General features: G+C 39.2%; 1 protein-coding gene across 13 annotated transcripts in view; it reads left to right on the top strand.

Annotated features, from left to right (window-relative positions):
* The window catches only part of TOM1L1 (target of myb1 like 1 membrane trafficking protein), a 158,880-nt gene that overhangs the window by 50,612 nt on the left and 83,030 nt on the right, over positions 1-25,238 (top strand). For 9 of the 13 annotated variants that reach the window (XM_074847047.1, XM_074847051.1, XM_074847058.1 and 6 more), the window contains exon 3: positions 18,443-18,575. The exons of 3 other annotated variants lie outside the window; for them this stretch is intronic. The gene's annotated coding sequence lies outside the window, so the exon portion shown is untranslated. Of the gene's footprint in view, positions 1-6,168; positions 6,179-18,442; positions 18,576-25,238 lie in introns of those variants that run through there. One more of the 13 variants, XM_074847049.1, reaches the window with a different exon arrangement.

Below are 25,238 nucleotides of genomic sequence, written 5' to 3'. Positions count from 1 at the left end.
GTTCTGCAAACTTGCCTGTCTGTCCTTTTAAGTCCTTGAGGTTTTTACACTCTGAAAATGATAACAAGCACTGGAAAGTTGGAGGTCGGTTAATGTTGTCACAGGAGAATAATATACAATGAATTCTGTCTAAATGAGCACCTGATATAAAAGACGTACAACGATAAGACTAAGAAATCCATATTCGCTCTCCACTGCGCTACTCTCCAGTGGTAATGTTTATATGCAGATAGCCACATAAATGAATATCTTATGAATAACTCAAAGTCGGAGAGAAAAACAAATCCTTCTGTAAATAGATAAAACAAATTATGAGATGTCTTTTAGGATGAACTTCTTTGAATGCATTGTACTTGAGGGGTAAAGGGGGAGCTGAGCATTTTGCAACTGTTCTAGAAATGAGTGGAGAGAGACCTTCCCCTTTCCCATTCTCATATTGAATTTTTTGTTTCATATGGCACAGAAGAGGATTAGTTACAACTTTAAAGTCAAGAGTATAATATTTAACCTGCTGTGTCATCCCCATACATGATCCTAATGAGATGAAACAAACCCTGCTTGTCCTCATTGTGACTATGGAAATCAGAGGTTCTATGGCAGCTGTTAGGTTTTCTCTGGGTTTACAAAGGAAAGAAAAGCACTTGGTCCTATGGGCCAGGTAGTGAATTTAATAAAGACCTTACCTACGGTCATATGAAGGACATGGGGCTGAATTCACCAGTATCGAAAATTAATCAAGGGAATACTAAGTATAAATTGGCACGTTGCTTTTGTACAGAATGTACTGTCAACTTTCATGCTTCTGACAGCAGTTGCATGGCGATTTTGTTTTAAATAGAAAGAAGTTTAAAACAATTGTTTAGGTTGCAAAATCAAGCACACAAAAATGCACCAGATTTAAGCTTCTATACGCAACTTGAGTTGTGCCTGCTGGTTACTCCCTCCTCTTCCCTGAACGAAGAGGAATCCTGGAGGGGGAGAGGGAGTTTTTGTATTATTCAGGTAAAAGTTGTGAGTGGGAAAATGAAGGTTTTCCCACGAATTTACTCATCTTTTTCACATGATTTTCATACCCAACAATTTCACTGCATCAGCAGGTAAAAATTCCCTTGCTATGCCCTCACCACAAGTCAGTGTTTAGATGAAAATGTCCTTGTCATGAAAACATCACTCTGCTTGGCCTTCTCTTAATGAGCAGTCAGAGAGCAGTGCTGAGACATGCTAGCTGCAAAAGTGGAGCTAACACTCCAGTGGTACCTGTTACACAGATCAGTTAATTATTTGAGCCACTTCTCCCACCCTCTCTCACCTGAATTCGCCTTAGTTCAGTAAAATCTGAGCAAGTCATCCAATACATGCTTTCCCTGTAGGCTTCAGATCTGGGGACCACATTTACCTTTTGATCTCCACCAAAGAAACATTTATCTAAATTTAAAATTAATTAATATCATGCAGCTAAATCTGAACCCTGTGGATTAGATTAAAGTTTATCCAATAAGAGCAGAAAGTCTGATCTTCTGAATATAAATGACTGCATCATCTGCATGAGATTTAATTGAGAAAACTGCATCGAAAAGGCAAATTAAATACCAAGAACACAACAGATTTTCCACAGCGAAACACCGTGGGAAGTGAAAAACCATCTGTACAGAGAAGAACAGAATGACATTTTTGCATCATGTCAGCCAGATAATATTTTCTCTTTCATGCATTATCTATGTTAAACATTTTGATAAGACAGATAAATTAATGTATTTTTGCCTATCACCTGACATTAGTTAAAATGATGAAAAGATTATTGCAAACTCAAAATGACACATGAGTTTTAAATGGTTTCAAATTTACATTATTTCTCTAATCTTGTCTGTTCTGAGGCAGAAAAAAATGCAGATTGTTAGGAGTGCTATTTAGAATTCCTATCAAACTTTTAGTCAGAAAAATAATTCTGGAGACATAGCACAACTCCAAGCTTTCACACCACTTGTTTCCTGTACCAATATAGTTCCATTAGGACTTCCAGTAAAATTAAAACCACTGTTAATAAATATATTTTAAAATTATGTTTCACAGCATATGTTTCAAAACCTCAGAAATGTTGCCATCTGTTTTTGCCTGGATTCTGAAATAGCCACAGTCAAGCGATATTGTCAAAGCCCTGTAGCATCCATATGCCTTTAAATCAACAGACAAGTTTGAAACAGGATTTCCAATGCTATATGGACTAATGTCATTTTCTCATTATTTTAAACAAAACCAGCACTTTGGGCGTGTGTGTTCTGGTTCCAGGTTCACAGGTGGTTCAACAGGAAAACCCCATCACTCAAGTCACTGCTCCTCATACCTAAGGATTTTTAAGGTTGAAGAGCAACAGAGGCAGCAAAGATGTGATATCCACTGAGATACAGGAGCTCAACAGGTTATGAGTATGCTTCTAGAGTTTAAGAATATTTTCTCTGAAACAATGTTGTATTAAGTGTTTTTTACTCCAACAGTAGCCACATCTTTGGAATTGATGTTCCCAAGATTAACCGTGCTCCATTTAAAAGGACCTAGACAAGGTGCTGCTGTTTTTAAACAGCCATTAATTTCTGTGTAACATGGTATAATACACACCACAGAGGGAAACTGGTTAGTGAAAATAGCTCTGTTTCTCTAAGCTGTCAGCATGCCTCTGGAGTCTGCAAAGGCTCTGCAGAGTTAAAAATAATGAACTGAGGTATCCACACAATTATTTATTTTCAAATTGGTGAAGTGCCATTTTCTTCTCAGTTCAGGAAATTAACCTCCCCAAAAGCCAGCTTGCTCTACACAAAATTAATAAAGCAGAGCATGCTGGCAATAACTTGCACATGTTTATTTATGTGTGATGTCTCCAGCTAGAAAGGCTAAGATGAAAAATTGACTCAAAAGGCTGTACTCCAAGGGGATTTACTCCTGGGTTGGTCCCATTTTCATGTTGTTTAAAGTCAGAATTGATGGAACATGAATCTCCTCTGGAGCCTATAAAAATTAAGCTCTTTTATTATCACCTTTCCTTTTATATCCCATGGCACACTTTCTTTTAGAAAATGAGGTGAAGAGGTTGGCCATCAAGTTCTAAAGGAGAAGTGAGGGAGAAAAGGTGATGATGGTTGCAAGAGAATCTGTTGGTACTGCACCCAAGAAATAATTTTCTCCATGTCTTTCCACTGAAGCTTTGCATGGTTTAACCTGAAGTTGTATTCATGTTAAGCGCTGGTGAAATTTTGTCCCAGCGTACGTACTTGCATGGACTGCTGATCTGAGCTGTGTAAGGCACCTCTAGAGTTTGTAGTACTGCAGTGTCTAGTGAAAACTCCCCCAAGGCAGGTCTCACCTGAAAGTGAAGCACAGCCTGTAGAGGTTGATGAAGACAAGTGGTGCAACAGGGTGGAGGTACTCCAAAATTAACTCTCTTTATCAGCCTGGTTTAAATTTGACGTGGAGACTGAGGGTGATAGAATAATTTCCCTGGGATACTTTTTCTGCTTTGTTGTGTTTACCCTTGCCCTGTTTTTCTCCTCAGGGAACACAAGTTAACAACAATTCCAGTTTGTATTTATAACAAGTCTGTTATTCCTGTTTCCTCACTGATGGCTTTTCATTGTTGGCACTATTCAGAATATAGGATTTCACAAAATTTTAGCTTCAAACTTGTCTTTGAAGATGACGTATCTCCACAATCTTGACAGGCCTCTGCTGGGTGCTGCACGCGCTGAGCCATCTGCGGTGCTTGACGGCAGCGTGGTGCTGCCCAGGCTGTGCCAGCAAAGGCAGGCTTCTCAAGGGAGCCATGAGTATTTCAGGGGGCAGAAAGACGTCTTAAATCATAGAGAAGTGAGGGGATAATGTTTGATGTCATCTTCCATGTAAAACGTTGGCAATTGTTTTTTCTGCCCTGGGTAAGTGTGGTCTTGCAGGTGAGATAGCCACGTAGGGACTGATGTCCTGGGTACCAGCAGCAATCTGCGTTTTGATGCTGGGGAAGGAGAAACTGGCAAAGAGTGAATGTGAGCACTGCAAAAGGCACAATGGTATTAGTTTGGGGTCACACTGGACACTTTTTGGAACCACGGCAGTCCTGTTCAAAATGGGGAGTTCAAGTGCTGTCCTGTGTTACTTCTCAGCTTCTTCTTTGAATCATGTCATTTAACATAAACAGGACTGTCAGCCCGTACAGAAAGTGTATTCCAGGGTGAAGACAGACAGACAGCTTTTCATAAACCTTCAGAGTGCCATCTTCTGCTCGTGCCTTCCTTAATTACACTGAGGACTTGCTCTTTTATCCAAACTAATCCCAGCTGACTGCTCTCTCAAAATGAATCCAGTTCATGCAAAATTACCACTCTGTCAAATTCTTAAGTGTAATAAAATTGTAGGGATTTCATAACCTTGGGGAGACAGAGTACTGCATGTACCAGGTCTGACCTGTTTTGGCTTTGAAATGTGTCCTTTTTGAAAGCCTAATAGATGCTACTGTAATCATGTCAGAAATATAGTTTCTGTGCAACAGAAATAGCTCCTGCTTTGCCTGTAGCTACGTAAATGGAGACATTCAGAGGCAATATTCACATGTGAATCAGAAACCAAATATCTGTCCAGCTCAGATTGCTGTGGCCAGCTTCAAGTTTAGTGCATCTGGAAAGCACTCAGCAGCTCATCTCTCCTCTCCATTGCTGGTGTGTATTGTCAGGTTTGTCTGTTGATTGGCAGGAGGTTTATTCTTTTACTATCAGTGAGCCTGAGAAGTACCACAGGTGTCAGGTCGGGTTGCAGGATTTGCCAGGGTGTACATAGCCAGGAGTTAGAGGATGAGGAGCAAAGCTGATGGGCGGTAATGTGTGACTGAGCTGCCAGAGCAGAAATGAGCTTGGAAGAACTGCACGTTTTCTCTCTGGCTGCTGGGTGGCTGCAAGCCTCTGTCCAGTTCTGTTCTTTCATTTGAGGAGACCTTGGGAAGTCTTTTGTTCTGCTTCATCAAAATGGAGTTGCACAAACATTACTTCTAATAACTGTTCTTGGAAGTTTTTATTTTTGTGCTAAAGATGCCTAGAAGAGCCTTAGCAAATGTTAGTATCTTGTTATGTTACATAATGCAGTGCTCAATAATTCCTTAATCTGGTCTCATACAGTCTAAATAGGAAGGAGCCCCTTCTGCCCTTTTTCTGAAACAGGAGATGGGCAATGGGAGAATGAGATTAGCTTGAGGCTATGAAAAAGCCAAAAGCCCAGTACAGGTAAATCTGAGACCAAAGCCTTGGCAGGGGACCTGATAGCTAACTGAGACTAAAAAGGCTATAAATTGAATGGTGTTGTTTCCTGGACCTGCCTGGAACCAGAATATGCAAAGAACACATGCATATATCAGGATTTTCTTTTAACTAGCTTTACTCCAGAAATTCAGACTAACTTTTGAGCAGAGGCTCTGATTTCTTTGTGAACTGAATTCATGGAATTGCCAGGAAAGGCAGTTCAGCTTCACCTTGAAGTCAACAGACCTACTAACTTCAAAAGCAGAAGCAGGCCCCAAATTAACAGAAGTCATGCAGCTCATTTGCTACATCCCTGACCAAAATCACCATTGTTAATGCACTTCCATTGAGGGCTTGGACCACCATTATTGCTCAGTTTCCATGGTTCAGTCCAGTTAGGAGGATAACTTAACACCAATTATTTGATAGCAAGTGAAATGAAAGTCTAATTTTCAAAAATCATTACTAATTTCTGACATAGTTTTCAATTCTTCCCTTATTAGAAAGAGTCTTTCATGTAGTTTCCTTTATAATGATTTAATCTGCAGAGAAACTTAATGTATTCTCTTTGATACCCTGACTGCAAGCCTCTCACAAGCAACCTTAGACTTCAGTCTTTAAAAATCCTTCAAGTCTTTAATACTGTCAAGGTGTTAAATATATGTTTCTTGGTTTGATACAGATAATGCATCACTGAATTATGAGCTTTATGGGGTGCATTTTATTTACTGTTTTTAAATGGAACTGATTCCTGTTCTTGCAATTCTAGGTCCAGATTTCAAGCACTGTGAAACCTGGAAGCACCGGGACTCAAAGGAGTTACAGAGTCTTTTGGGTTTTTTTAAGAGAAGTAAAGTGAATGGAAAATTAGACTGAAATCAGAGGGGATGCTCCCATTCCGAAGGATGGTAGGGAAAACCCTACATTTTTTAGAGTGTGTCCAGCTACTACTCAGTTAAGCAGCACAGTTCAGTCCTGTGATCTGGAAAAATTTCAAAGTATGGAGAACGATGGGGAAGGTGCTGATTCTTACTTGCCTTCCTTAATGTGGCATCCTTCAGAGCCACCCTGACCTTCTGCAGTTCTTCAGAGATAATTGAATCATGAATATTTTGGTCCTGTGATATGCCTGAGCCTAACAAATGAGCTTCTTCAAAAACCTGTATTGTTAATGGATTAGGGGAACAAATTCAGCATAATATCTATAATTCTCTTAGTGATATCAAGTGCAGAAGTACTGCCTAATCTGCCCCTCACTTTGCAAGCCTTTTTAATATAATTGATTGCCCTTTTTTCCCTGGAAAAGTAGGCAACTATTGAATGAAAAGCAGACTGGTTTGTATTCTAGTTGGTCAAAACACTGATTACATAGTTCACTGTACATGTTTCCCTATTTTTCTAAACAGATACTGAATTAGCACCAGATTTTCTCATGTTGATACAGGATAATTACAATGATGTTCTAAAGTTGTTCCTTTTCTTATAAATTGGGCTCTTTTCTTCTCTTTCCCTGGCTTCCCCTGTCTGACTTTCTTTCTTCAGTCTTCAGACTCAGCTATGGGTGAACCTTTTCATTATATTGGGCATAATTCGCCTCCTTTCTGTTCCCAGGAGTTTGGGATGAGATTCATTTATCCTAACATTTGCACATAAAAATGAGATGTCTGCATTTTAGAGAGCCAGATTAGACCAGACTCTTTTTTATAGTCAGTGGAGAGAAATAGATATGTAAAATTTTGCACAGTCCCACTGTGTCCAGGAGTATGCTTCAGACTGTAATGTAGACATTCAGGAAGATTTAATTGCCAATCCTGGAATTTGGCCAGGGTGAGGAATTGATGGCCGTACTTACATTAAATGTGCTGTGGAGCATTAAAGATAACATGTGATAATGGTTTTCCCTTTTCACTCAACTGTTCCTTTTGTAGGAGGCCGACTTCCCCAAGCAGATGTTGCAGGGCACGCTTTGTTTCAGAGGCGGGAGTGTTGCCTCCTGTAAAACTAATATCAAACGCCTCTCAGAGGCAGGAGCTTGAACAGGAATATGTTCTCCAGTAGCATGGACCAACTAAGTGGTAGATTAAATTGCTCCTCTATTTTAGCAAATACACCAGAATCAGATTATCCAGTCTGTTTTATACTTAACTGTTGTATATTCTGCTGGAACAGTTCTTACCAAGACTGTGCACAATTCTGTTATGTGGCACAGTTGTTAGCTTGGGCCCTTTTAATGAGCACTAAATTAGCCTAAATTTAAAAAAGAATTGAGTACTTGAATGAGAAATCAACATTTGATCAGAGCTACCACATTCACCAGAATTCTGTCCAAGATGTTAAAATGTCACTTCACAGATGTTTCTTCTGACAGCCTTAAAGAGAACTGTGCACAACTGCTTTGAAGAAAACAGATTATGAACTTAGATGATGAGCTCACTTGGTATTTTTAGCAAGAACCTTTCTGAAAAAAAAAAAATATTGAGTAGAGTAAGAAGTTGTTGCTCACTGTGTGTTCACCCTGGTATTTTCAGATGCATTTGCAGAATTACAGTGATATTGAGCACAAGTGGGCAGATGGACTATTATTCCTGTGATTCATTGACTTTTAATTCTCTCTGAATGCATTCTGGTTTGTGGTACCTAGCTTCCACCTGACATCTCTGAGTCAGAAAAGAAGAAGGAAATCCTTTTTGCCAATAGAAGCAATTATAATTAGCTATTTAAAAAAGAAACGAAATTAAGTTCTGTATTGTTAGTGGGCTCAAAGAAACGAAGGAGGAGGAAAACATTCTTTATTTTGACAGGTACATGCACAGGAAGGTATAGGTATTTTAGATATTACTGCTGACCTTGGATCTGAACTGTGTATTTCTTGACAAGATTATATGTGTATATTTTATGTACACTTGTGTTTCAATTCAATAGATAGTTAAAAAAATGAAAGAGTTTTTATTATTAGAAGAGTAAGATATTGTATAATGACAGTGTGTGATGGATATCAATACACATAGAAAATCAGCTCATTAAGACTTTATTTTGTCATTTTCATTTGTATGCTTTAAAAGTTTTGAAAATGCACACTCTTAACTTGTGGGTGGAGCAAAAAAGTCGTATTTTCTCCCTTTCTTCCTAATCTCTGAAGATAAGATTTGGAATTAATCTTCAAAAAAATCATGGGATCAGGAGTTTGTTTCAGGCTCATCTATTTTAAAAAGTCTTAATATACAATACTTTGACATTGTTCCTATATAATATAGTCATATATAATACAGTCAAAATAAGTTTTTATTCTTTATTTTAAATGTAGAAGTGAGCCTTGGTGTGATTGTGGTAAATTTTTCTATTTTAGTATTTTTATTTGGCTTGGTAAGGACACATTTTTCTGGCCTCTTCTGCCAATGTTGCAAAAAGGAGTTGGCACCATTTCAAATAAATGCAAAGGCCAAAGTTTCTTCAGGGAACACTGCCTCTTTCTTTTTCTTGTTATTCTAAATTGTCCAAAAGAAGCATATTTTGGCATCTCACATAGGAAACTTCTGTACATCTTAGAGCACATAAATCCTGAGACCAGATTAGTGCCACTGGAATCATCAGAGAAGGACCTGTTTCTCAGTCTTTAAACTGTATAAATTTTAAAAGGTTTGCAGGTCATTATTCTGTTAACACCTCCCAAAGGAGACCTCTTTAACATGACTTTATGTTGCTCTACATTCCTTGTGGCAATCTTGGGTATAAACCTTCCCACTTCATTTTCCCTGTCAAGAAAAATGAGTAAAACAAGGGCGAGGAAAAAGTATCCGAGAAAGACTTCTGGTAGAAAATCTCAGTGGAGACACTGGAAACCCAAATCCAGATTTGGCAGCTGTTCCTGGTTTGCATGTCCAGATATGGGATGAATAATTCCTCCAAGACAAGGAGATAGCATCTGATCATTCCATGTATATGAAGCCTTAGAAATGTTTCTGTCATTCAAATTTTCACAAAGGAAATATAATTTGTGGTTATTCGTGCACTGCATAGACAGATGGAAGCACAGCAGGTAGATAAATACTGACATTCTCTTCTATGAATGCCTTCAAAAGAAAGGTCAAAGGTAAGACAGTGAGTAAAGTGAATGTAGATTAGGCAGAACATCTGTTGAAGGGGGATAGTAGGGAAAATATTCTTTGCTTCTCAAATAGAAGTTCTGCTTAAAAAAATGTTGATGGGCATCTGCTTAATTATAAATTCTTTGCTATCCATAACATTAGTCTTTCAGTAAAATAAAGAAAAGAAGAGAAAAAGCATAATTAACCCCAAGAGATACTCACTCCTGTTTCCATAATATAATACCAGAACTCGCTTGGACTAGAAATGCAAGAGGGTGGCTTAGCAAGTATCTAGAGTACAAGAAGTGGGGATGAAGGGCATTTTGGGCAATGTCACCACCTTCCTCACTGTCCCATTTAGTAAAATGAGAGAATGGAATAAAATCCTCAATCTGCCTGTTGGGCAGTTGCCTTGGTATGATGCTCCCAGCAGGGCACTGCCCTTTTGCAGCAGCAGGACAGACCTGACTGTCTTCATACTGAAAAGAAAACCAGTGACATGAAGTGTGCACAGCATTTGTTCCTCCTACTACTTCCCTGATCTCAGTGAGCTTCAGAGGAGTGAAGATAGGCTATTTTTCATAATTTTATGTGAACAAAAAAATCCCACTAACCAAACTGAGTATGTGCATAGAATACAATATATGTCTGGCTCCTCATGAACTCTTCATTGATATTGTAGTTCTCAGGATTGACTAAATATGGTCAGAATAATTATTTCACTTTCATTGCTTTGATGCTCCATTTTTCACCAGTCTAGCTATTGATTTAACATGTTCCCCCTTTTGTATTTTTATTGGACCAATTGTTTGTAAAGCATGAGTAAACAGACGTCAACACAACTTAAAGATAGTGGAAAGAGGCAATCCTTTTCCTCCTGACCTTTTGGCCAGAAAAATCCCATTTGATATCAATAAGAAAATGACTGCTAATATTATAATGACATATGCTAATAAGGTGCCTGTCAACCTAGAGCAACCTTTACATCATTCCATGTATGATTGCAGCTGTCTGAAGTTAAACAGCGATAAAGAGACTGTTGAATATAAATAGGCAGGTGACTTATTCTTTAATACTGACGTGCTGCATTTTTCTCCCTGCTCCTTTTGCTAAGCACCTAATGACTCTTGTGTATTGAGAATGAAATGGAAAGGACTTCATGCATATATGTGCACTTGTGCACACCCACACATATGCACACAGACAAACACATAATTTTTAGTTTGATATTGAACTATGACCGTTGCTTTCAGTGGTCTGTTGATTGGGACCTTCATGATGTTGTTAATGGAGAGTTAGATCCTATTTTCTTTATATTTCTAACCTCCATACACTTAGCATTTGTAACACTACCTTTGGGGGGCTGAGGGAGGACATATTTAGATTTCACTGTATCCTCTAATTGGCCATTTCCACCTGGGATCTAAAAGCACCTTGTCTGATAGCCAGTGATAATGTACGTGAGTGGGAAGGTTGATGGTGCAGGTTGCCCCCTGGGAGGAGGGAGGCATTTTTCCTGAAGCTCTGCAAAACAAAAGTATTGATTGCACAGTATCAATAACATCCTGCTGCTTTTAAGAACAGCTGATGTTTCTACAGTGTTAAGTCACTGTACCTTCCCTGCTTCATTTCCTAGCTGCTATTATTTTCAGAAACATTTCAATTTTTTTCCCCAAAGATATAATATCTAAGGATTCTCCAAATTAAAGAGTTCTCCTCTTTAAATTACTGTCTCATATCAAGGACCTGATATCACTGGGGAAAAAGCTTTGCTCTTAAACACTTCATATACCTGAAGGGTTGCTTGTTCAAAGACTTTCCAACAATTGCCTTCCCTTTTAAAGGACTTGGTTTTGCTGGAGGTGGTGTCCAGCTTCAAAGTCTCTGGGTTCCTGTCCCAGGCAGGGGCCCTGCCTTCAAAGGGCTGTGCTTGCTATGGCCAAAGGAGTTTAGTGCAGTGAGTGGGGAGAAGTGCTAAAACATGGCTTTAAAATTTGATGCTGTTCTCAGAGATTTTATTTCTTTTTTTAATCAAAGCTTCTTCCAGATAAGCATGTCTTAAGAAAAATCTGTTTCTAGACTATGCTAAAGAAGGGACACAGCATGGTATTTTTTTCTTCTCTTTCTGTCTAAATATCTGATTCAAAACCCATGAGACATCTCTATTTGCTGTATCATGTGTACAAATATTTAACACTAACCATATGTTTCTGTGTTTTCTTGAAACCTAAAATCATTTCTTAAATCATCCTTCCTTTTCAACTTCTATGTTAAAGTGCCTTTTTAGCAGCCTAAATTGCTCAGTGTTTAAGTGAAATTTGTTTCATGAGAGGCTTTGTATCTATGTGTATTTGCTATTTATGCTTCTGAGTTCATTACAAAGTAGTGTAGCGTGCTGTATGATTACTTGTAGAGTCTAGGACATTCTGTGTAGTCCAGAAATGATCTGATACAGTTAAGCATGCTGGGACAACTAGATATGTCTCATTAACTTCAACTCAGGAGTATAAAAGGATGAGCATTAAAAATGAAGTAAAGTTAGAGAGGGATGCTAGATTCTGTAGGAAAAACTGGCAGAGGAACATCCAACTTGACTAAAAGGCAGATTCGTTTTATAGTTGTTATAAAAGTTGCAAGTAAAGAACCCCTCAGGGTGAATGCTAGACAATAACCCATTGTGTAATGAGTGGGGTCAAGGCCTCACCTTTTAACAATTACCTGCAAAGAGCAAAGCCTTCTTGCATTGAATAACAATCATAAATTTTGCCAGTCTTGAGCTGCGCTGGCAAGTTGCCAGGAGCTGTAGGGCTGAACCTGTTTTACATAAACAGTCAGCATTTGGAGATGAAATGTGCGCATGGAAAGATGAACAGCCTTGTTTTGATGCCATTTTGAAGTTGTGTTTCTAGCTGTTGAGGGAAGACAAAAGAGATGAAATGAAGAAAAAAGGATCCAGGCAAATAAAGGCTAGAAGGAGAGTATAAAACAAATATGAATAGAAGGTGGGTGGAAAACTCTCAAAAAACTGTGACTTCATCCTTCTAAACATAATAAGCCTTTAATCCAAAACTACTGTAACAACTATCCAACTCTTGAGGAAAGAGTCCGTAACAGGCCCAAGATTTGGCCCATGATCCATAACTTAGATGTGGAACCATTTCAGTACCTTTACTTTTTTCAAACCGCTTTTTAATTGAATAGAGAGTCATCTTGTTTTCTAAGATCAATGTGACACATCAGCAGCTTTAAATGAGTTGCAGGCTTTTGTATGGAAAGAAGATCCTTGTCTGAAGATATCAAATTTAGGTACAACCTTGTTGGTATTATCAGCTCATGGGAGAATCCAAATTCTAAACTTGTGTGAGTGTTGGAGCACCTTGCAGTATTTTCTCTCAGGCAATCACATTAGGATGCGTAATGGAAACCATAATGGTATAAATATTTAATTCTTATAACTAGGTTCTAAACAGTATAGAAATGTTGGCACAATTAATTTTCAGCCACTATCTTTTTTCTTCCTCTTTCTAATTAGTAGAGTACAGATGAGATGCTACTGCATAATTGATAAAAACTATGGTTTAAATTGTGTATATATGATCATTCTTATATAGTTACATCAAATGAATTAAGTGTCATTACCTTCTTTAACACAGCTCAAGGGCTAGAGAGGATATAGCAGTAATTTTATGCTGGCAATAGAGTCATATTAATGCTTGTTGCTCTTCATCTGAAGACATCAAAGACCTTTGCAAAGCTGCGTGGATTATTTTGCTTCCATATATGGGGAACTGGAGGCTCAGAAGGATTAGAACTCACATTTTTTAATCAGGAGATCATTCAATCATGAGATCAAAATAAGTGAGTGGTGTTAAAATCCTCAGTCTAGAAGATCTGCACATATGGGCTTCAAGCATAGAGCTCTGAAACATGCCTTATCCCATATAAATTAAAACATGCCTTATTTGTTGGTCATGTAGGATGTCCAGGCAGATAATATAACTGATAGACGTGAGGTTTTCAAAGGCACCAGTAATAGCTTTGCTCTCTGGGAGAGCTCCTTGCCCAGCCAGGCCTTCCCAGCTGTCCAGAGTTAAGAGAGTGGCAGACACCATAAGCTGAATTGGAAAAGTAATATTGACTAAAACAGGTAAGTATTGATTGAAATTTACTAAAGAAAAAAATATTCGGAGAATTAGAAAGCATCAAAATCGGTCTTTCCAAGTGAAGGATTTCAGAATCCACACCACCTTTTTTGATGTGGCTTGGAACATAAAAATAATGATTTCTTAATTCATCCACCAAGTTGAAAAATCAATTATTGCACTCCTCAGCTCTAGTGAACTGTTTGTTCCTTAATGTAATGACAATCATCTTCCAAGCAAATTAAGTCCAGCACTACACAAAATAAAATATTCATTAGAAAAGTTATTAAAAAAATAGATCAAATTATATTGAGGCAGTTTATTTTCCATGTTCCTACAAGGTGCTTGTAATACTATGTTGCCTGATTTTAGGTAACATAAAGACAGTGTTTTGCTATTCTAGAATAGAATCCATCCAATTCCTGGAAAATCCCATACCATGTAAAAGCATACACAGTGGAATTTATCCTGAATGACCTTTGTTTCTATCGAGTACAAGAATTTAAGTGGAACAGGATGCACAGCTGTGTCTTGGGAAAGACGGGCTGTAGTGTCATAACAGATGTGAAGAGAGGACTGAAAGTTGGGTTTTAGTCCTTCAGTGTATTCTGACCAAAAAGTGACACAAAAATTCTCTGCCTCCTGAAGAAACTCTGGAGCTGCATATCATTCTGAAGGATGAAGGAATTGCTTAATACAGAAGGAAATGTAATCAAACTTCTTGCTTTTCCTTTCTGCACAAGCCTGTGGGTGTTTTTTCCACAACTGGGAAACCACCAGCGATCCATAGTAGAACAACAAGCAGTATCTCCCACCCTGCCCTGCCAGTACTGGCAGCTGGCACAAAGGCTCTTGAACTTCAATTCACACCTGACATCCCAGAGATATCAATGGGAGGTCAGGCCTTTGAGTACAGCTGAGGTGCCTACATCCATTTAGGGGAACTCGTGGATGAGAATATGGATGTGCTAAAATTCTGGGATGTTTTCCTCTTTCTTTTGGAAGATGTGATTGCCTTTAAACCTACATGGAAATCAAACCAGACTCATCATCTAAAAGTCACAGTGAATCTTGACTATAACCTCTTCTACTTGAAGTCAACTTCCTATTCAGAGCACGGCTGCCCTGACATCCTAGACAATTTTCACTCATCCAAATAATCCTTTAGATTAATGTTAAAGCAGCAGCACAGTGTTGATTCTTGGAAGCAATACTGGGTTCATTTGACAGAACTTAAAAAATAGGTATAATTATACTCTGTGATCTCTCTAAAGTGCAGGGATAAGAAGGAGGGGGAGCAATTACCCTATTTGTGTGTGTGTGTGTGTTCATATATTATGACTCTTCTTTCTTTATATCTGGGAATCTGTAATGCAGCTGACAGTTATTTAGGGTTTTTTAAGTGTTGGAACTAATCTCTGCTTTCCTGGGAATTTGAAGATATAGATTGCCCTTGTGTTCACTGACCTAGCTAGCTAATGATGAAGAAAAAATATTTTCTTTATTAGTTGGAGTAATAATGGGCAGCATCTGAATAATAGTTAATTAATGCAGACAAGCTGAGCTCATGTGATAAATGTAAACATTGTCTTTGAATATGAACTTGCATTTATCATAAAGCAGAGAGTAATACGGACCTGACCTGAGAATAAATATTTTTAGATTAATTAGCGACCTACTTGCAGATACACAGAGCAATTATCCAAGTTTTAATTTTTTGTAAGAAGTATTTCAAGTGTGTACCATTTCAGCAGCAGATCTCGGTGCATTCTGCAGGATTGCTTTTGAACAGAAGAAAAAGGTACTCAGTTGGGCTTTAGATAAACAAAACAGGTGGAGGAAATTCTTTCTAGAGATGAGACAGCCCTTGATGTTAACAAAGTAGGCAATATCATTATGTGTTTTTGCAAGCTGGGACATATCAACAACCTGTCTCTGTGCAGTGTGGTTTTAACAAGAGGGTTATCCACTTCTGTCACCACCGATAATAACCATCTTCTCTTATTAGCTCTTTTTAAATGTGCTGAAGAGACATGGAAGGGCCTGTAGCTCAACACTCCAGTTCAAGGAAGCATCTCTGTTAAGAAGGGTTCTTGAATGCATGCTAAAGTTTAAACACGTATTTAAATGTTTTTCAGGGTGGTTTATAGTACACAGTAACTGTTTTCCTGCCTCAGGGCTTTAATTAGGAAATGATAGTGAGCATCTGTGCTTGCTGGCTGGTGTAGGAGACTGAAGAGAGAGTAGGAAAGCATCATACAACAACTAGAGATACAGTTTGGTGGTTTGGTGTCTGTTTGTTCTCGAGAGTGGGAGATTTCATCCTCCAAAGATGCGTGTGTCTGATGTTTTCTTTCTCTTATTATGAAAAAACATACTGAAATTTTGCAAGATACATTTGATCAAAAATCTTTGACTTTAAGACCAGTTTAAATCAGTATCTGTAGAAAGGAGACTGCTGCAAAGGGCCATTAACTTTAATTATAAGACACGGCAAAGCCTGATTTGTAGGATGATTAGGCCAAACAGCTCAGTTCACACAAGATGGAGACAGGTCTGGCATGTGTGAAAGCAAAACTCTTGTTTCCTTGTTTACTAGTAAGAAAACCCTTAAGTGTTGTAAGGACAAGGCAGAGGTTTAAGCACTACCATCTTGGAGTTGGTACCTATGCTAAATCTCTGCACCCTTTTTGGGCACCCGCATCTGGACTCAGTTTGATCTGTAAAACATTCTGCTTCACTAAGGTGTCATGCTGTGGAAGATACTGTGCAGTATTGTAAAAATAGGAGAGAGATAAGCACACCACATTTTTCTGCCATAAGCCCTTTGAGATCCCTGACAAAGGACCTGCTTGTTTCCTGATGAAGCAGTGCACATATGTTTTGCTATAATTTTTGTTCTCACATTTGGAAACAGGTAACAGTGACATATGTCAGCCTGTGATTCCCTTTTTGTCTCCTCTATGTGAGATTGCATTCATACAAAGTAAAATATTCTGTGCATTTCTGCTTGAGCTTCTGTGGCACCTTTGTTCACATAATTGATAGACGCAGATATTGCCAAGATTGGTTGAACAGCAATGGTAAATGATACTGGTGAAATTCTAATAGATCTTTCCACAGCTTTTAACCAGTTAACAAGAATAAGCTCTGTTAGCAGAGAGGTGAAAAGGGGTGCAATGCATGCCTTATATCATAGGAGCTTTATCATCTCCAGAATTTCAAAAGAAGCCATTTCACTACTTATATAATGCATGGAGAGTTTTATCTCTCCCTAAAAAAATAAAACTCCAAGGGTCAGAGATCTCTCTAAAAGAAATGGAACAATAATTTCTTATTGACAACAAAAGCTAGTTTGTGCCTCCGTTCATCAATGGAGTACAATGACGAGTCATTCTTCTTTCTTCCCTCTAGTTAATAAGGGGGGGAAAAAAGAGCAGCATTATGAAAGTCAGCAAAATCCAAATGTTGATTATTCTTTCCCCCAGCTGAATTGCTTCTTGTCATTGCTTAGGGTTTAAACAATATTACTTGTGCTCATGGAGTTACCATCAGCACCTTCACCATCAGTACCTGCAGCTTCAGGGGCAAGACAAGGAGAAATGGTGGCGGAAATTCCCCTTTCCCTTTGGTTCTTGAGCTTAGAAGTGCATTTCTACAAACAAAGCTGGGCTGGGCATGAACTCCGTGTTCTTCCATTATTAGAATAATTTAATGTTCATAATATGGTGACACATACGGAGCTCAGTCAGGTTGTTGTCCATTGTTTGAGGCATTCAAAGTCAATCCCTGACCCAAAGGGTTTACAAGAGTAAATGTTGTGTGAAGTTTAAAATATATATGTAGATGCAATTTTTAAAAAGAAAAGAGAAAAGGGATTTAGTAACTAGAATAACAGTTGTTTACACCCAAACCAATTTGACATAGAGGTATAAGGCATGATAAGAGCTTCTGCAGAAACTGGCACATGGAGAGAGGTGCAGATACTGCCCGAGGTCAGATGACACCAGCTGCCACTCCCACCTGCACCCATGGCAGAGCAGAGCACCCAGCCTGCGGGAGCACCCAGCCTGAGGGAGCTGCTGGGAGTCACCACGCTGCTTGGCTGGCCAATTGGCCATGGCAGGGACTTGGGGATGATGCAAGTAGAGGAGGGGACACAGAACACAAAGCCACTGGAAAATGGATTTTGTGAATTGCGTTGCTCATGAAAAAGCTTTTTTACAGTTCTGGCAGCCACTTTTTAAGATACTGTTCACTGTTACTTTCATTTATGCATCTGCTTACAATTTTCAACTGACCAGGTTATATATAACCTTACAGTTTTCTCTCTCCTCCTGTCTAATATGAAGCATTTGGCCTTTTGTTCTGGACTGTTTCTTGCCTTCATTACTTTCTTCCGTTAATCTATTTCAGTACTGGTTTTTCCTCCCTTAAGCGCAATCTTTTCTCTTTCTTGAGCAATGGACTGAACGTTTTTGTAACATTGTGACTTTTGGGTAGTTTTTAGGGAACTCTCAGATAAGAAAAGAGAATTTGAGGGAGATTAAGAGTGAGTTTCAGCCATCTCTAGGTTAAGTGAGACAAGGGATGAAGGAAATACTTGAAAGAGCTGTTGCAGTAACAACTGCAAGCTAATTGTCTTTTTGGAGGCAAAATTGATCCTAAAGTGTTATTATTGTACTGAGTCTGGTAGGAAATACAACAGTAGGTCTGGGTTTTAATTTAGTTGATTCTCCTGTCTCCTCAAGCAAAATTTCAGCTTCTTCTTCAGCTATGTTTTTATTACTCAATTGTCTATTCTCATTAGTACTAATGCCCTTTTGTCTCTTGAAAGCTTCTTTAAGGTTCTTCGGTTTCAGCAGGATGGGTACAGCTTTCTGAGAATAAACTTGAGCACGAAGCTGCATATTTATGTATCAGTTGGCTTTCCCTCTATTTCCAGACCTCTGCAGTAGGAGGGCTTTTCTGAGCAGGCTTTGACTGGGCTGAAGCACACAGCGTGTTGGTAGTCTCCACTCCCCGAGGCCTCAAGGGAGCGTAAGAAGCAGAGCATGAGCAAAGCCTGGGGAAATCAGGTAAGCTGCAGATGCCCAAAGTACAGAATTGCAAAGGAGCTTAAAACTTCCTTCCCTGCCCCTTCCTTATCGCTCTCCCCAAGGGCAGTAACAGAAGAAATTGGAATCAAGATTAACACCTTTAAAGGGCACACTTAGTGCATATGCCAGCTGATGAAATGAAATGCAGGTTGCTTTTAAGGTGATTGGCAAAGCAGCTGCTCAAAGCCCTGGTAAGACAAATTAGTTCATGGATCAACTTATCCACTGGGCAGGTAGGAGGCAGCTGCAGCCCCAGAAATTTAAGGCTGGTTTTATCTGTTTGGTAGTTTCTCCTGCAACACTTGGATTATCAACCAAAGCTTTCACCATTTCCTCGCACTTGTTGCTGTTGGCTATAGACTGAATGCATTTAAATCTCTCTGTGGTTTATTTGTGTTTTAATACTTCTGATCTCTTCTGAAATGTTTGACATGATCCAATTCTGTCACTGCTGGTTGTAGTAGACCCGCCAGATTTTTCTCCTTGTTTCCTGAGCAGTTGTATTGTATCCTTTTCAGCCTGCACCCTTCTTTTGAAATTTGTGGGTAAGAAAAGTGCAGGCTCAGAAAAGGAATAACTTCCACTTTGACATATTTAAGGACCAGTTTATAGATAAGTGACAAGGAACTTGCAAATCAATCAGGATGTCATATAGATACCACCCCAGAAAAGATATCAAATGAGCAAACTGAAATAAGTCCAAACCTAGGTATGTTCTGTAATTAGCGTTCTATATTCATTATTCAATAAAGTAAATAAAGGATGCCTTACGCAGAACACAGAATATTAGAATTAATATCAAATAGCTAGTATTGAATTCACTGGAGTCTTCCTTCCTCCCTAGGATTTGAATTTCTATATTTGAGTCATTCCTTTTATCCTTCCTGAGGAGCTGCTTGACTGACAGCACAGAAATGTATATTCTAAATAGTTAAAAGCTGTTGTCGTTGCATGTATCTGCGATGCATTAACAATGAATATCCAGAGCCGTACTAGTCAGGGTGGGGGGCTTCCCTGTTTCAGGAGCTCTTCCAAGGCTGATAACAAAAGAGGATAATTAAGGCTGAAGTCTGCTGGCTGCTGCTGTAGCCCAGCCCTGCGTGTCACATACTGCCCTGCATGACAGGTGGAACATTAACAGCTCAAAACTATATATCACCACAGGTATTGCATCAATAAGGGATAAGGCACAAGATCACCTAGAGGGAAGAAAGAGGTCTCAAAACAAACAAGCAAAGACTTGAAGGTTTAGGAGCCCCTTGAGTAAATGAATCGCCTTTTCTGAAGTGTGATTAGCAATCAAAAGAAGACAACCTGAGCAGCAGAATTGTCGTCCCTAACCAAATGGACTGTCACATCATTTAACTTCTTGCTGGCAGCAGGCGCTCTGTCAGAGACTGCAGCCCGAAGAAACAAGAAAAGGGAGAGAAATAGCAGACATTTGACAACTGAAGTGATGCTTGCTGTATTGCCATTGTCCCTGAATTTTGAAAGGCCAACATCAAAATATTATGACTCCCAAAATGTCATAATTACAGTATCTCAGCTCACGCTTGTCTTCACTCTGTGCCTCAGACCTTATGTTTAATCTCTTTAATGTACTATAATTACGTCTTCAGTGTGGATCAATTATCTCAGAATAGGGAAACAAATTACCATCATTATCTCCAATTATTCTTTAGATTTTCTTTTATCCTTTTTTGTTTTCTTGGTTTCTTTACTAGTGACAAAAATGTAGTTCTCATTTGTGCTCTTTTTTTGTTCTTTGCCTGAATATATATTTGGCAGTAAATCATCTGTCAAGCAAGGAATTGTCCTTCCCTTTGCTGTTATTCCCTAGTTCTCCTTGTTGAGCAACTCATTACTTTCTGCATATTCAGATAGGTTTATTAGGAGTATAGCTCTCAAATAAGACCAAAGATTGGGAGCAGATAGACTCTTTTTAATTTCTCAGGTTCCTCACTAAAGTACTTACTTCAAATTAGCATACACTATATCCACAAGAATAACATCGGTATCTGCAGGAGTCGAGCTTATTGTGACAGTAATTCACAGGTCAAAGCTCACTTCATCTGCACTGATGTGACAGCTAATGGTTCCTATTGCACAAGTGGTCCATGAATTATAGAGCAACTTGTTACCATTCCACTACAACTATAAATAAATCTAATGAAATTAGTGCTTTGAAAAAATGCTACAGTTATAGTTGCACTACAATCCACTAAAGCAGAAAAACTCAATTTTTGAATTTCAGGGGCATCTTGTGATTTGATCATTGGAGAAAAGTCACTATAACACTACGTACAGTGCTTCTGTATTCTGCACTCCCAACAGGAAAATTAGTTCTTAAAACTCAGCCGTGGTAGCCCTTTTCACCTAAATTAATAACATTGGTCTCCAGGACAATTTATCTGAATACGATAAACTAGATTATGTATGTTGCTCGGAATACTGTGAGAAAATTATTTCTTGTGTGATACTGGTATATTGTTTGTGTCCCAGATGGAATCTGTGAATGAAGCCAAGTTATCCAAGCCTTGCAAAATTCTAAGTTAGGATATTTTTTAAGGTGATGATTTTGCTGTGGGAATCATGTCTTATTTCTTCTGAATTGGCCAAGCTTTCTTCCAAGATGCTGCACTGAAAATCAAGTTTCATACAATAGGAATTTCTACTAAGAAAGGCTTATAGTGGTAACTCTCTTGTAAAACAAATCATATCTTCCTGCCCTCCTCTCTCCATTTTATGAGGTACCTTTCCCCTTCTTATTGCTTTTTCTTCCATTTCTCACTGTCTCTGCTGCACACCAAGGCAATAAACTACTGAGGTGCATAAGAAAAAGGCAAGTACTTACTTAGTTCAGAATTACATCCAAACCTGGCTGCTGCTTGAAAATAGTTATTTCTATCAACTGTATTTCAAATTAAAATGCTAAAGTGCTGGAGAAATGGGGTGTGGAAATACTTAATTTGTTAGCAAATTACATTTATGGGTTGAGAAAATGATGTCTTTTAAAAAATGGGTCCCAATGTTCAAAGCATACCTGTTTTAATTATCCAGGTGTGAAAAATAAAAAAATTATGCTTTGTTGGGAACATTTCAAGGACTGCTGATGTCAACAAATGGCAAGGCAGCAGCGTAAACCCAGATGGTTAGCTGTAGGCTTTTCTTAACCGTCTAAACAGATTTACTCAAAACTCCTACAAATCCAGAATCCAATACAAAGATTAAAGCTATGATTTCTCGTGCAGCGCTTTATTAGCTAGTGTCACAAGGCATGTTTTTAAAACTGAGGCAAAGTGTAAGACTTGGGGAAATTATTAACAGCATTTCTGTTCTTCATGTTCTTCTGCTGATCTATACTCCTTTGGGTGACTTGCAGGAGAATTTGATATGCAAAATGACAACAAAGTTAGCGATGAGCACACTGCCTGCATTTAGGCTGTAACGCAGGCATCAAAAGCTGTAGTGATGTGTCAGCTCTTTACTTCCAAAAGTTAACTTCCTACCATTACTGGTCTGAGCTGCAGCAGATCTCATGCAGTCTCGCAGAACCAGGGCCACTCTGCAATGGGGGCTACACAAGAGGAAAAAAAAAAAGTGGTTTTCTTCTCTTTTATAAAGCTTATAACTTCTGGTCTAGAATGTTCTTTAGTGAATTATTTATTACGATAGGCAGAAACCTGATAGATCAATGATGTCTGTGATGTCCTGTTGTGCAGCCCCTGTGCCGCTGCGTTCGCCGTGCCCCCGGGGAGGCATGGCTGGGCTGCAGTCGGGAGCGGAGGCCATGTGAGCCCACTGCACCTGTCTGGCACAGGCAGCCAGTTTGCTTCAGGGAACAATTTCGAGTTGATGATCATATAGGAAGCCAGGAAATTTGGTATCTAGTAGGCTCAGGAACTCCAGTGATTGGCTCCTGCAGCAGTGGTGATTCTCCAGGGTGCTCAAGAGCAGCTTCCCCTGGAAGTGCAGGAGGATGGAGCTCACCCTGTGCCACCAGACCCTGCACCTGGGTACAGGAGAGGGCGTCAAATGCTACTTTCCATTGCTTTCTCTTTCTGTACAGGAACTCTTCTCTAAGACAAGTGAGTACTCTGCTGTGGGGTGAACTTTGGCCTATGTTATCTTAAGTATAGTATTAGCATGTCTTTATAAATCACCATCCACTTACCGCAGTAAATTCCTTGCAGTTAGACTAAGCTTGTGAACACAATAGCATACTTACAGCAATCTGTATGACAGCAGAGATTAAATTCTAAAGCTTCTCCAGTATTTCTAAAGAGTATTTTGCCCTCAACCTGCAGTTGAACTGACAGAAGCTTCAGGGTTGTTTTGAGATCAGTAAATAGTATCGGCTGTAACCCCTTACGGGAATGAGCAATGCCAAGGGGACTCCACCAGATCTCTCTGATGAACAGTGCACCAAAAGGAAATTGCTGGAATTGGCTTTTAAGGAACATGAACTGCTTCACAGCTCCAGAATCAGGGCTGACTGGGGATATCTTTAAATGTCTTTGGCACTCATTACCTTCTCCAGTTAGAAGGGTAGTTACCAGCATTAAAATGACTGTCATATATTAGGGTCATGGAGAACAATCACATTAGAGAAGTAAGAGAGAGAGAAGCCAGCAAAACCCAGGCTTAATCTGACAAATCTCTCTGTAATGAGCTCCTGTTACTTCAGGGATGAATCCAGGTGAAGGCACTGATGTTCAAGTTTTCACTAATTGCAAGCAAAATATTATTATTAATAATTGTATGCATTAATGTACTTGAGCTACCTTTGTTTTTTAGTGCTTGGTAATAAGGACTGCCAGCCTTTCTGAGGAGGTTGAGGGTTAAGTGTTTGTCTTGGGGAAGTTTCCTGAGAGTAGTTGTCTAATAAACATTCTGTGCTGGAGGGGAAAACAAGTGATATACGTTGCAGTACAGCAATATAATGAATTAGTTAAAAGCAAACAACCCCCAAACCAGTAGATTGCCAGGGCAGGTCTGTCTCTGCCAAACAATATTTCTGTGCCAACTTTCCAAATGAAGCACAGCCAAAAATAGGAGTGCAATAACTCATCGTGAAGGAAGAAAGCTATTACAAGGGGGATGAAACAGCAGCGTTCTCTCGCCAGTCACCCTAGATTATAGGTCTGATTCTCAGTCCTTTAGCTTGTGCACAGTAACTTACAGCAGTCCTGCAAACTGTGTAAGATGCTAATGAGTCAGAACAGTCTCATGCCTCTGCATAAGTGCAGAGTTGGGACAAGTGGTCAAGAAAGAGCTGAACTCAGTGCTTGTTTGGCTAACAGTAATGCTGTCATCGGTGGAGCCAGCAGAAGTAATGGGAATACCTTCCATGTGCTTACAGGTTTAGTGCCTTTGCTTACTGGGTGATACAGCATTGGCACCATTCAAGTGCCATAAGGAATACCTGAGGCATTTTACACCACGGGAGATAAAGTTGTCTAAGTCAAAATAGGGCAGGTGTAAAGGGTGACTTCTGCAGTCTGCTTTCCTGTTCTGAGTCTGCAAGCATTGCTGGATCTAGTGGCAGCAAATTAAGGTGAAACAGGAGACACACTGGCCGAACACAGCTGATTTTAGTTACCCTGCCAAAGCCAGATGTCTCCATTCACTTTTTAACAAAGAAATTCCCTGTCATGCCAAACAACTAAAATAAGATCCATTAGCAAGATGAAATTCAACTTACTACATGCCTGAGTACCTATTAGAAGAGGAGAAGGTGATGCATGATTGGTGCTTACAGCATGTGGTTAGTGAGGAAGAAATGCTGGTACTTCAATAGTGGGCAATAATGGCAAACATCTGCTTCATTTGCAGTTTCACAGACACGCAGGGTATGTCCTCTGACACACATGCTCAGAACCAAGTCGTTCTTCTCATCAGGTTCCTTTGCACCATCTGGATTTGCTGAGAAATGATTTTGCAAGGAAAAGAGAGGGGTGGGGGTGGGGGGGTGTGTGATTACTCAGTTCTCCCTGGTGGATAATACCCATCTATACACGTGGTAGAAAGGTCACAGAAATTGAAGTATTAAGGGCCTGCTACAATGTGGTACATGCAGCCGAGCTTCCTGGTCCTCATTTGAAGTTTCACAATCCTTGCTAGACGTACTGAAATTGAAAACTATTACATGTATGTGGAAATAGAGGTTACCTTGGGAATTTTAAGTAATAATAATATACTGGAGTTAAAATGAACTTAGATTGCATTTCTTTCTTCTTCTGTTCTTTCCTTTTTTTTTTTTTTAGAGCATTATCCTCCCTTAGTCACAATTTTACCACCATTGAGCATTTCAGAGATAACCCCTGCTTCAGGAGTGAACTGAGAAGAGAGGCCTTATCAGAGGGACAGAGGTATTACTTAGTTTGGGGAAGCACTTGAAATAATCCCTTGAACATATGTTTCATGACCACAGAGTGCCAAAATTTCAGATGTTTCCCCCTTTAGTTTAGATTTCTCAGACCAACATACCCCCAAGTCTTAGGCACTGATCATTGTGTATTCCACTTCTTCCATTGCTTTAAGTAGAAGGGGTTTTTTAACAGCATAAGGAACTGTCATTTTTTATGACCCTGCAGTGAATAGAGGTCCTCAAAGAGTCCTCAAAATCCAATCCTTTTTGCA

Source organism: Strix aluco, chromosome 21 (assembly GCF_031877795.1).
Source record: "Strix aluco isolate bStrAlu1 chromosome 21, bStrAlu1.hap1, whole genome shotgun sequence".
Lineage (NCBI taxonomy): Eukaryota > Metazoa > Chordata > Aves > Strigiformes > Strigidae > Strix > Strix aluco.
This window is presented reverse-complemented; position numbering and strand designations above follow the sequence as displayed.